Genomic DNA, 13,797 nt, shown 5'->3' with positions numbered 1-13,797 from the left:
AAAAGAAAATGAGATGAAAAGGGCATTTCTGTCATCTGCTCATCCTTCCAATCATGCAGAAATCAGAATTCATCATGCTAGGCCCTGTTCGCTTGAACTTATGAGCCGACTTATTAGCTAGAATCTACAATATTTTTCTCTCGCAACAAAATAGCTTCAGCCGGCTTATCCATCCATCTTTTGACTGACGAAACCAATCAATCCGAAAAGATATTGATAGGTACTTTGGTTACTAAACCCCAGCAGTTCAGCTTCAACGACCTGATCTATATTCCAGCACAAGTAAGCAACCAAATCTTCTTTATTCATCATCAATTCCATGCGCAAAATCAGCCAAATATTATTCCGAGATCACCTAAATCCCTGTGCCCCACCAATAACAAGAACCTTTCAGTTGGTGCAGATCTGATGCTTCCATGATGTTGATCTGATGCATGGTCCATGTCACCAACGCCGCATGAGAGGTCCACAACACAAGGAGAAAGTACACTCACATCCCTGCTTCAGAGAGTTTAGAGCCAGATCTTCACATAGTACCAGCCAAACATGGCATGTCAAGGGACTGATCATGAGCGCTAGACGGCGATGGTCCAGGCCCCTCCTATATACTCTGACCAAAGAAAGCCATGGATGGAGATGGACCTCTGCAAAAGAGCCTAGCTTCATCAGAAATGACTCAGTAAACTGCAGAAGCAGCTAGGTTAGCGTGGTCCCTGAAACCCTGCCCGGCCAATCGATGAACCACTGCGAAACTAAAGCTCAAGAAGTGACAGGACTGGCTTATATAGATTAGCCAAAGCATTTCGCAAGTTGTGGCCTTTCATGCAGGGTTGCCATTGGCCATTAGGGTTCTTTTTTGCTTTTTTGAACGAATTAGCGTTCTTTGGTCCCCTACACAATCCTAGGAGGGGGTGTACATGGCCATGGCTGCATTCACGTTCACTGCTCCACTTTGTTCGGCGTCGGCGCCGCGCGCAGAAAGGTGCAAGAGGAAACCAGAGGGAAAGAGACGGCTGGGAGGAATTTGCTGCAACAGATTCAGTACCAGCATAACAGCACAACAAAAGGCATGAAACAATGGACAGAAGATTGTGTAAGGGAGCAAAGCGAATTTTAAATCCTTATTATTTTGCCTAGTGCAAAACATAGGCATACAATGACAGGAGATTATTAAAGACAGGCATTCATATACATCTGAATCTGATTATGTTATGCAGATGAATTATTAAATGATTATTAAGCCTATGATTACATGAAATGCCTGGGCAAAAACCTAACGAACAGCATAACCAAATAGAGGCAAATAAAACAGAAATAATGGCCTTATCAGAAAGGAACAATAGAAGAACGTACTGTCTTTTTCAAAGGAAAAAGGAACTAAGCGATGAGATACATGACAGAAATTGCCTTTGAAATCAGCCTAACAGATGCCTGCAGAGAATATACCAATAGAAAAAGAAGGGCAGTGCCAAGTGCCAACTAAAAAATAGAAGATATGCTGGAGAGGAATATGGAAAGGCGAAACAAAAGGAATATTTGAAACCTTTTATGCTGGTGAATAAGTATGTCACAACAAGTTTATTTTTGTCGACACAGAATTTTCGTCCCGTGCCGAGGACACACGCAGCAAGCCAAAGGGTCTACTCGATGGAGCTGTAGATCTGCCTAGCTTCAGCGCAGGGATGGTCGATCCTACGCACTCCTCCCGAGACGTGCCAGTCAATTTGACCCTGTAATTGACAAGGAAAGAAAACTTATCAATAATTAAGGGCGGAACTTGCCGGTGTTACCAGACAGTCCCGAATGTGCGGCTCTGAGAGCCGTTATGAAAGGAGATCGACTAAACAGTCGATTCCAGCATATTCATAAGAATAAATCGGTTGAAGCTCATTGGGTTATATAAGAAGAGTCGGTTATCATTCTAGATAAATGTCGTTATTTGAGAAGATATTAATCAATAGCAATAAGATGTCAACAATGATTGGTTTATGCTGAGCCAATGATTACAAGCAACCGAACCCATTTTATATAAAGAAATAATTCAACACCATTTAACCGTTTACTAAGGACAAATCTAATAAACATGTTAGATCTCATCTATCGCTATGACCAGTGGGCCATGAGACAGAATCATGCAGGTCATAGAAATAACAATAGACTCAATGACCCTAACTCATTACTAATATCAGTGAGGAATAAGACAGAATCATGCAGGCCGTAATACAATAATAAGATCATGGGGCTAACACATCTTTCAACCTATCTTTACTTCAACGGTCTCGTGATGCGAACTGCTCGTGAAAGCACTCGATATCGGCTAAAACAGTCGATTCAGGTATAGCGCACAGTTAAAGTCATGCCTTATCAGAAATAGATCTACCGAATAACGATCCCTACTTCACGGTGCTAACAGTGAGGTGTGTGGCAGAATCACACAGGACGTGATAACGGGCCATGGAATGGTTTTTGCTAGCCAATAAATCTACTCAAGACGCAACATGCTTTAACCGCACGCTATGCACGATCAAGATTGATGTAAAACAGCTAATAAAACGTAACTCATCGTTTAATGTATAAATTAGATCAGTTTTAGATTAACAAACGATGGGTTAAATATGATATAAGGATGATCTAGATCAATCTCAATCGGGCAGAATGATATTGCTATAATTTAGATGAATAATAAAAGCAATAAGCAATATCGATAACTTAATGAATCTACCAAAGACTGCCATTCTAAGGTAGAGCCGATAACTTGACCTTGATCTAGTTCATGCAGTGGGAGTCGACCGGATCGATGCAGCCATACTTGAACTAGGCAAAAATCGATAACTAACTTATACCAGAGTCGCAGTGGAGGTCGACCGGATCGATGCAGCCGTACGAACAGAGGTATAAGCCATGATGGTACTTACAACTGAAGAACTCGCCGAGATCTATTCTAGTCCTACTCCTAAGGGGTGGCCAAAGCCGAAAAAGTAAATGACTTGTATATTGGATTGATTGTTGTTTTTTACAATAGCCGGGGCTCGGTATTTATACCCGGAGTCTAAACATGAATCCTACTTGATCACGATTCATTACAATCTTTGGTATGAAGAAAAACATTCCTAATTTAAGATAACTTGAACTCTAATCTTTCCCCTTTTGTAGAGTCCATCATGTTTCGTCCTAGCGCCGATCGTAGCCTTTGTCATTATCTGCCAGCGCTGCCTGAAGAAAGCTGATTCCGGTGCTGCATTCGAATCAGCTAATTCCGATTTGCTTGCAATTGCTTCCTTGATGACATAATCTTAGGAGCTTTTAAGTCTCTGCGAGACTCATTCTAAATTTTAGTGTAAACACATGGCCCCCAATTTTGAGATAAAAGTAATTTTATTCCAAAATTATCATGTCTGTATCTCTGATTCATCCGCAATCACGGGCAGAGAATCTTGATCTAGGGTCTACTATTTTTCGTCGTCCGTGGCTCATGAACCTATGCCTCAAAACTTTTACAAGAGCGTCACTGCTTCACGGGCACTTGGATTCATCTTTCTGGGCTGGCTATAAAATATTTATCCGATCCTGGTGAGAGCAACTCAACAATCCAGCCATGTTTTTCTTCCATCTGCTCCCTCGAGTGCTTCTAGCTCCGCCGGACCCTCCATGGTCCATTCTTTTACTATAAAGATCTTGAGTGGTTAGAAGAATCCTTGTGCATAGTGTGATTGTGTTGCTCATTCTAGCGCCTTGTCGAGCAAGAGGATCAGCTACTGTGGCTAGAAGAAGTCTTGTGATATCACATGTGTCTTCTCACCATGCTCGCAGAGCTGTTCTAGTGTTTGCAAGGGCTAAAATGTGTGGACACCTTCCCCTTGTTCGTTCCACCAAATGCCCACCGGGAAATCCACATGCTTCTTTCCCACAGTTTTCCAGCCACCGAGAATCAGCTGAGCATCTGTTGGGTGGCCTTTTCCCTTTTCCTGGCATAATTCTATCAATGGGCCGACGTGACTCGATTCATGATGACCTTCAGCCTTGTGGGGATCCGGACTATCTTCAATCCAAAGAAGTCTTGGTGGGTCGGTCTCTGGTTAATGTAAATTCTTCATATCCGCCCCATGATATTTTATAATTTGGGGAAGTAATAAGTCCGAATTTGTTATTTCTTCATTATCTGTCCCCTAAATTTCTAGAGTGTCGATCCATTTCTGTTCTTGATTTCAGTTTTACACCCCCGGTGAAGTCTATCTTCTTGCCTTCCCAGGCTATATATATGGGCCATGGCTCTGGATCGAAAAACCACCCGCTTCGTCTCAAACTTCTTGCATCCTTAGTATAGTTTCTGCTTTTTTCGTAGGCTTAAGATCATGGAGAACATCAGTAGATCTACTGAGGAGGCTCTTGATGGATCTGCATCATCGCGCCAGCGCATCCATCGTCAAGAGGGTGCACCTCGTGATGCTCCTATCATTTCAGAGCAGAGGGCTAACTCTGCTTAGCCTTTGGGGTCATCCTCAGCACCAATTTGTCGCTAGCTTCCCCGCTATCTGAGGAGGCCAAGAGATAACGATGACTTGACCGCTTCCATTGACCGGACCGATGAGAAACTTGCCGACTGCCTCGCTATTGCGGAGTCAGCTCTGACCATAGTTTAGGGCCGATCACCCCCTGAGGCTAACCCAGTGCGGGAGAGGCTGGCCAAGTGAAAGGTCCTAATATGACTAGAGGGGGGTGAATAGCCTATTTAAAAAACTACAAATCAACTAGAGCAATTTGATTAGTATGACAAATAGCATAATGCAAACTTGCTCTAGCTCTACAAGGGTTGAAAGCCACCTATCCAACAATTCTAGTTGCAATAATTACTTAGGCACACAAACTTGCTATGTAATTACTCACTAAGAGCTCTCAACCTTGCTACTCTAAAGAGCTCAACTAGATGAATATAAATAATAAAGCAAGCTCTCAATTCTAATTACACTAAAGAGCTTGTGTCAACTAGTTTGCAAGAATGTAAATAAGTGAGTAAGGTGATTATACCGACGTGTAGGGGATGAACCAATCACAAGATGAATATATAGCCAATCACCGAGAGAATGCTAAAGACAAGAGACAATCGATTTTCTCTCGAGGTTCATGTGTTTGCCAACACGCTACGTCCTTGTTGTGTCGACCAACACTTGGTGGTTCGGCGGCTAACAGGTGATTCACAAACCTCGTCCACATGATAGGACACCGCAAGAACCGACCCACAAGTGAGGTAACTCAATGACACAAGCAATTTACTAGAGTTACCTTTTGGCACTCCGCTAGGAAGGTACAACTCCCCTTACAATCACCGAAGGCGGCCACAAACAATCACCAACTCATGCCGATCCTCCACCGCTGCTCCAACCATCTAGGTGGTGGCAACCACTAAGAGTAACAAGCGAAATCCGCAGCGCAACACGAATACCAAGTGCCTCTAGATGCAATCACTCAAGCAATGCACTTGGATTCTCTCCCAATCTCACAAAGATGATGAATCAATGATGGAGATGAGTGTGAGGACTTTGGCTAAGCTCACAAGGTTGCTATGTCAATGAAAATGTACAAGAGAGAGTCCGCTTGAGCCGGCCATGGGGCTATAAATAGAGCCCCAATCAAATAGAGCCGTTATACCCCTTCACTAGGCAAAACGCGCTCTGACCGGACGCTTCGGTCATACTGACAGGACCCTAGACACAGCGTCCGGTCCATAGATATAAGCCACGTGTTATTCTAAGTTAAACTTGAGCCGCCAGATCATAACGACTATTAACTGACCGGACGCTCCGGCAAAACTGACCGGACGCTGAACCACCAACGTCTGGTCGTTTACAGTATGGGTCCAAATCCGATTTTCTTCAATCGGACGCGTCCGGTCCACCTTAACCGGACACAGACCAGCGTCTGGTGCTAAACCCTAGTCACTGTATCGCCATGTCAGTTTGACCAGACACAGAAACCAGCGTCTGGTGCATCTCAGGTCCAGCGTCCGGTCAGTTTACCGACGCCAGCATCTTCGCGATCAACTCATTTTCACTTCTAACTTCTTCACCCTTGCTCCAATGAGCCAACCACAAGAATTTGCATCCGGCGCAATAGAAAATAGGCAGAGAGGGACCCAAACCCATCTCAACCCTGCAAACACCACCTCCTTTGTAGATGTGCCAACACTACCAAGTGTATCACCTTGTGCACAAGTGTTAGCATATTTTCACAAACATTTTCAAGGGTGTTAGCACTCCACTAGATCCTAAATGCATATGCAATGAGTTAGAGCATCTAGTGGCACTTTGATAACCGCATTCCGATACAAGTTTCACTCCTCTTAATAGTATGTCTATCTATCCTAAATGTGATCACACTCACTAAGTGTCTTGATCACTAAAACAAAATGGCTCCTACATTTTATACCTTTGCCTTGAGCCTTTTGTTTTTCTCTTTCTTCCTTTCCAAGTTTAAGCATTTGACCATCACCATGCCATTACCATTGTCATGATCTTCACCATTGCTTCATCACTTGGAGTAGTGCTACCTATCTCATAATCATCTTGATAAACTAGGTTAGCACTTAGGGTTTCATCAATTAACCAAAACCAAACTAGAGCTTTCACCAAGGCTGAAGCCATAATCGCTGGCAAGATATTTACCATAATTTTCTATTTCTTCTTAACTTTTGTATCCAATACCCTGATCACCTCTTCCTTAAATCCTTTAGATCTATCGGCTTAGCTGGAAAGCCTCCGTTTAGCTACGGACCATACGGTGGGATTCATCAATGCCAGGGGCACTGTTCCGGTAGTTCGCTTGTATGACATCCCAAACCACGTCAGAGAAGTTGCTCTTCATGGCGTTCGTTATGGCGCTGCCATGGCGCTGGTTGCTGCACAAGTTAACTCCAGCCATGATATTTGGCTTCTTCTTGTGGAGCTTCAGCCACCGGATACCCTAGAGATTATGAGTGCCTGGTCGAGGATTTCTCCGACGCCGCCAACTCTGTAGTCCTGACCTCCCAGGCTGATGATATAGTGAACAAAGTGTTTTCCGGTCTATAGCTTGTAATAAGTGACATCAAGCAAATAATTCCATCGTCTCCAATGATTTTCCTTTTACTTCATGCACCACTTTGTCCATGTTTACCTCGCTCCTACGGGCGACACATATCGTATCAGCTTTTACCCTTCTGGGTTTATCTTCGCACTAGAAGCGATACCTTTCTGGTATCGGTTATTAGAACTAACAGCTGAGCAAATTGGCTGTCAAGTATTACTCCAAATGTTAGGGTAATATTCCTTTAAATATTCCCCATTCGATTGCTCTGCCGAATTCCTCTTCTCCTCTCAGTGTTTCCAAAAATGTAAATATTACCAGGCGCACAACGTTTGATCCGATAAGGTTTCTCCCGATTAGGCAACCATACCGGCTACCTCGCTTTTGGCCATCAAGGGTAATTGAAAGCTCTAGTTTGGTTTTAGTAAATTGATGAAACCCTAAGTGCTAACCAAGTTTATCAAAGTGATTATGAGATAGGTGGCACTACTCTAAGTGATGAAGAAATTGTGAAGATCATGATGATGGTAATGCCATGATGATGATCAAGCGCTTGGACTTGAAAAGAAGAAAGAGAAAAATAAAAGGCTCAAGGCAAAGGTATAAATGGTAGGAGCTATTTTGTTTTGGTGATCAAGACACTTAGAGAGTGTGATCACATTTAGGTTCGATAGCCGTACTATTAAGAGGGGTGAAACTCGTATCGAAATGCGGTTATCAAAGTGCCACTAGATGCTCTAACTCATTGCATATGCATTTAGGATCTAGTGGAGTGCTAACACCCTTGAAAATGTTTGTGAAAATATGCTAACACATGTGCACAAGGTGATACACTTGGTGGTTGGTACATTTGAGCAAGGGTTAGGAACTTTCACCGATGGAGTATCCGCTCGTAGAGTGCGCACAGTCCGATGGTGCCACCGATGCCCTAGACAGAAAAGATGGAGGTCACTGTAAGTGACCGGACACTGGTCTTGGTAGGACCGACGCGTCCAGTCAGAAGAAGCAGCGAAGACACTAGCGTCAGTCTCTGACCGAACGCTGGGTCACTCAGTGACTAGACACTGGAGGGTTGCGTCCAGTCCTACTAACATGGCAGTGCATAGAGGAGATGCTGAGTGACCGAACATTGGGTGAGTCCGGTCGAGCATGATAGGACACGTCGGTCGTGAAAAATCATTTCTAGATGCTTACTGGAAACGACCGGATGTTGAGGTCCAGCGTCCGGTCACTTTGCAGCAGCGCGTCCGGTCATCACTTGACTGTTGAGATCGAGTGCTTAGTATTTAAAGAGAGGGGACACGTGGCACGCATTGCATGACCGAACGCTGAGGTCCAGCATCTGGTCGATATGATCGAAGCATCCGGTCACCCCGTGTTGTGCCTAGTGAAGGGGTACAACGACTCTATTTGTGGGGGCTCTCTATTTAAGCCCCATGGCCGACTCAAGCTCACACTCTTGGCCATATTTACATTGACATAGCAGCCTTGTGAGCTTAGCCAAAGCTCTTCCACTCATCTCCATCATTGATTCATCATATTTGTGAGATTGGGAGAGAATCCAAGTGCATTGCTTGAGTGTTTGCATCTAGAGGCACTTGGTGTTCGTGTTTTGTTGTGGGATTCGTTTGTTACTCTTGGTGGTTGCCGCCACCTAGATGGCTTGGAGCAGCGAGGATCATCGAGCAGAGGTTGGTGATTGTCTCCAGCTCTGATCATGGTGATTGTGAGGGGTTCTTGACCTTTCCCCAATGGAGAGCCAAAAGGTACTCTAGTGGATTGCTCATGGCTTGTGTGATCCTCATCTTGTGTTGGTTGTGTGGCACCTTATTGAGGGTTTGGTGTGTGAATCCAATTAGCGTGTGAGCCTCTAAGTGAGTGAATCGCCACAACAAGGAGTAGCTTGCATGCAAGCAAGTGAACCTTGGCAAAAAAAATCATTGTATTCATCATTTGATTTTGAGGTGATTGGTTTTCATTGGTATTCACTCTTGTGATTGATTGGCTCCTTCCTCGACATGGCGGTATAAACAAATTGCTCACTCTCTTTACATTACCGCAAACTCGTTGTCAAGCTCTTTAGTGTAGCTAGTTGTGAGAGCTTGTTAGTTTGGTTAGTGTCGCTCTTTAGTTAGCCTTTGAGAGCACACTAACTTAGTATAATGACATAGAAATTATGTGGATAGAAACTATATAAACTAGAATCGTGGTAGGTGGCTTGCATCTTTAGTAGGCTAGCGCAACACTTGCTTCGCCTCATAATTGTCTAACTAGTTTGTTAAGTGTTGTTGTAGAAATTTTTAATAGGCTTTTCACCCTCCTCTAGCCATTAGGACCTTTCAAGTGGTATCAGAGCTGAGGTCACCGTGATTTGAGGCTTAACAACCTTCGGTGTAAAAATGGCTCAAATCAACAACACTAAGAAGCCACCCCAATTTAATGGCACAAATTATCCATATTGGAAATCAAAGATGACCACACATATCAAGTCAATCGATAGAAAAGTGTGGAAGGTGGTAGAAACCAAAATTGAGATTGGTGATTCGGAGAATCCCACCGTGGCCGAAGAAGTGCTTCTCCAAAACAATGACATTGCTCTAAGTGCTATTCATGATGCAATTGATGAGAGAACATTTGAGCAAATTAAAAATATTGAGATGGCTCATGAGGCTTGGAAGAAGTTGGAAGAATCATTTGAGGGCACTCAAGCCATGAAGGGTGCAAAGGCATACATTCTCAAAGAGAAGTTTGCAAGCTTCAAGATGAAGGAGGATGAGAGTGTGCTGGAGATGTTCCATAGGCTTCAAGTGCTTGTCAATGATCTCAAAGCACTTGGAGAAGAGGTGAAGGATAAGGACTTCTCCCACAAGTTCTTGAGATGTTTGCCTCCAAAATTTGGCACATTGGTCACAATTCTAGTGAGAAGTAGTTTGGACACCATGACACCAAACCAAGTGTTGGGAGATATAATGACCAATGATACATATAGAGATGATGATGAGAAGGAAGAAAAGAAGGAGAAGAAAGATAAGAAGAAGGATGAGAAGAAGAAGAGTGTGGCATTCAAGGCCACATCATCCAAGGGCAAGGCAAAGCAAGATACATCAAGTGAAGATGATGGTTCATGGGATGATGATGATGAGAAGAAGATGGCTCTCTTTGTCAAGAAATTTGGCAAATTCATGATGAAGAAAGGGTACCATGCTAGAAGAAAGAAATCTTCATCTAAGAACAAGGAAGACTCAAGAAGGTGCTTCAAATGTGGAAGCAAAGATCATTTTGTTGCTCAATGTCCATACAATAGCGACAATGATAATGACAACAAGAAGAACAATAAGGACAAGAAGGAAAAGAAAGAGAAGAAGGACAAGATGACATTCAAGAAGAAGAAGGGTGGTTCATATGTGGTCACTTGGGATAGTGATGCTTCCTCAAGTGATGATGATGATAGTGATGATGACAAGACCACCAAGAAGAAGGCACTTGCAAGCATTGCAATTAATGAGAAGCCTTCTCTCTTCGACACTCCATCATGCTTCATGGCTAAGGCCACTAAGGTACAAATTTGTGATGATGGAAGTGATGAGGAACATGATAATGAAAATGAAAATGAAAATGAAAATGAAAGTGATAGTGATGAACCTACTACGGATGAACTATTTGACATGCTAGAAGATGCTAAAGAACACTTTGACATCAAGAGAAGGGAATACAAAAGCTTATGTAAGGAACTAAAAGCCCTTAAGCAAGCCTTTGATGAGCTCAACGCATCTCATGAGAGGCTAGAGGAAGCCCATGAGAAGCTTGGCAAGGCTCACAAAAAGCTGAAAAGGCTCATTCCTCTTTGCTTGATGAGCAAAATAAAAAGAAGCATGTTGAAACTTGTAATATAGGCTTAACTTGTGATATAATTGATGAATTATTATCTATGCCTATCATTGTTCCTCCCACTAACCCTTCTTGTAGTACTTCTACTTCCACCTCATCTATTAGTGATGGTTTCACTTGTGATGCCTCACTAATAGTTGAGAATGAGAACCTCAAGAAGGAGGTCAATAAGCTCACTCACACCTTGGCTAAGGCCTATGGTGGTGAGGACCACTTGCTTATGTGCTTAGGTAGCCAAAGAGCTTCTCTCTACAAAGAAGGATTGGGCTATACCCCCAAGAAAGGCAAGGCAGCTTTTGCTCCTCATAAGACTAGTTTTGTGAAGAACAATGATCGGTTTTACACTAGTTGCAAGCAAGTTGGTCATAAAAGAGCATGAATGCAAAAATAAGAGCAAAAATGCTAATGTATCATCCATTAAGCTTGATTCGTTTTATATGCTTACCAAGGGTGCAAATGGTGTAAAGGCTAAGTTTATTAGTAAACCATGGATGGACTCAAAGAAGAAAGCCATTTGGATGCCAAAGAGCTTGGTCACTAACCTTTATGGACCCAAGCAAGTTTGGGTACCTAAAAAGAATTGATCTTCTTTTGTAGTTCAATTACAAAGCTAGAGGAAGGCATTGGGTTCTTGATAGTGGGTGCACTCAACACATGACCGGTGATGCAAGAATGTTCAACTCAATCAACACTAATGGCAATGATGGTTATGATAGTATCATATTTGGTGATAATGGTAAAGTCAAGGTCAAAGGGCTTGGTAAGATTGCAATATCCAATGACATGAGCATTTCCAATGTGTTGCTAGTAGAGAGCTTGAACTTCAATTTACTATCTGTGGCTCAATTGTGTGATCTTGGATTCAAATGCATATTTGGGATAGATGATGTAGATATCATAAGTGTAGATGGCTCTAATTGGATCTTCAAAGGCTTTAGATATGAGAATCTATCCTTGGTTGATTTCAATGCTAGTGAAGCTAGATTATCTACATGCTTGTTCACTAAGTCTAGCATGGGTTGGTTATGGCATAGAAGGGTTGATCATGTTGGAATGAAACAATTAAATAGATTGGTTAAGCATGACTTGGTTAGAGGCTTAAAAGATATTGTGTTTGAGAAGGATAAGCTTTGCAGCTCTTGTTAAGCCGGAAAACAAGTTGGAAACATCCATCCTAAGAAAAGCATGATGAGCACTAGTTAAGCATTTGAGTTATTGCATATGGACTTGTTTTGGCCAACACAATACACTAGCATTGGTGGAAATAAATATGGCTTTGTGATAGTGGATGATTACACTAGATACACATGTGTATTCTTTCTAGTGGACAAAAGTGATGTGTTTGCAACATTCAAATCATTTGTCAAGGACATTCATAATGAGTTTGAAACAACCATCAAGAGAGTTAGAAATGACAATGGTAGTGAGTTCAAGAACACTAGAATTGATGAGTTGTGTGATGAATTTAAAATTAGACATCAATTCTTGGCCAAGTACACTCCATAATCAAATGGCCTTGTTGAGAGGAAAAATAGAACACTCATTGATATGGCAAGGTCTATGCTTAGTGAGTACAATGTTAGTTAATCTTTTTGGGCCAAAGCTATCAACACATCTTGCAATTGTAGCAACCATCTCTATTGTCACCCATACAAAGAGAAGACACCATATGAGCTCTTGAATGGTAGAAAGCCCAACATAGCATATTTTTGGGTCTTTGGTTGCAAATGCTATATCTTGAAGAAAGGCACTAGATTGGGCAAGTTTGACAAGAAATGTGATGAAGGATTCCTACTTGGTTATTCCACTACAAGCAAAGCATATAGAATTTGGAATTTGGATAGTGGTACTCTTGAAGAAGTTCATGATGTTGAATTTGATGAAACCAAGGGTTCACAAGAAGAGAATGAGAACTTAGAAGATGTTAGAGGCATTCAACTTTCAAATGCCATAAAAAACATGGATGTTGGTGAATTGAGGCCTAGGCAAGTAAATGATGATGAAGATGATCAAGTGCAAGTGCTCTCCAACTCAAATGTGCAAGATGATACAAATCAAGCTAGTACAAGTGGCTCTCATGAAAATGAACAATATCAAGTGGCTAGTACATCATCTCAACCTAATGATTAAACAAGTGCAAGCAATTAAGTTCCAATCCTCCAACCAACCAATGTTGCAAGAGATCATCCATTGGACACTATAATTGTGATATTTCTATAGGTGTGCAAACTAGATCAAGATTGACTTTATTTTGTGAGCATTTCTCTTTTGTATCATCCATTGAACCAAAGAAGATAGATGAAGCATTGAAGGATGTTGATTGGGTGAATGCTATGCATGAAGAATTGAATAACTTCACAAGAAATCAAGTATGTGAATTAGTAGAGATACCAAAGGGACACAATGTGATTAGAACCAAATGGGTCTTTAGAAACAAGCAAGATAAAGATAGGAGAGTAGTAAGGAACAAAGCAAGATTGGTAGCACAAAGCTATACACAAGTTGAAGGTCTTGATTTTGAAGGAACATATGCCCCGGTGGCTAGATTGGAAGCAATTAGAATCTTGCTAGCCTATGCTTGTGCCCACAATATCAAGCTCTATCAAATGGATGTAAAGAGTGCATTTCTCAATGGTTACATCAATGAAGAAGTATATGTTGAGCAACCTCTCAATTTTGAAGATGATAAGAAGCCCAACCATATGTACAAGTTGAAGAAGGCATTGTATGGCTTGAAGCAAGCACCTAGAGCATGGTATGAGAGATTGAGGGACTTCCTATTCTCTAAATAGTTCATAATGGGCAAGGTTGACACTACTTTTTTATCAAGAATATTAGAAAAGATTTATT

This window comes from Miscanthus floridulus, chromosome 19 (assembly GCF_019320115.1).
Source record: "Miscanthus floridulus cultivar M001 chromosome 19, ASM1932011v1, whole genome shotgun sequence".
Lineage (NCBI taxonomy): Eukaryota > Viridiplantae > Streptophyta > Magnoliopsida > Poales > Poaceae > Miscanthus > Miscanthus floridulus.
This window is presented reverse-complemented; position numbering follows the sequence as displayed.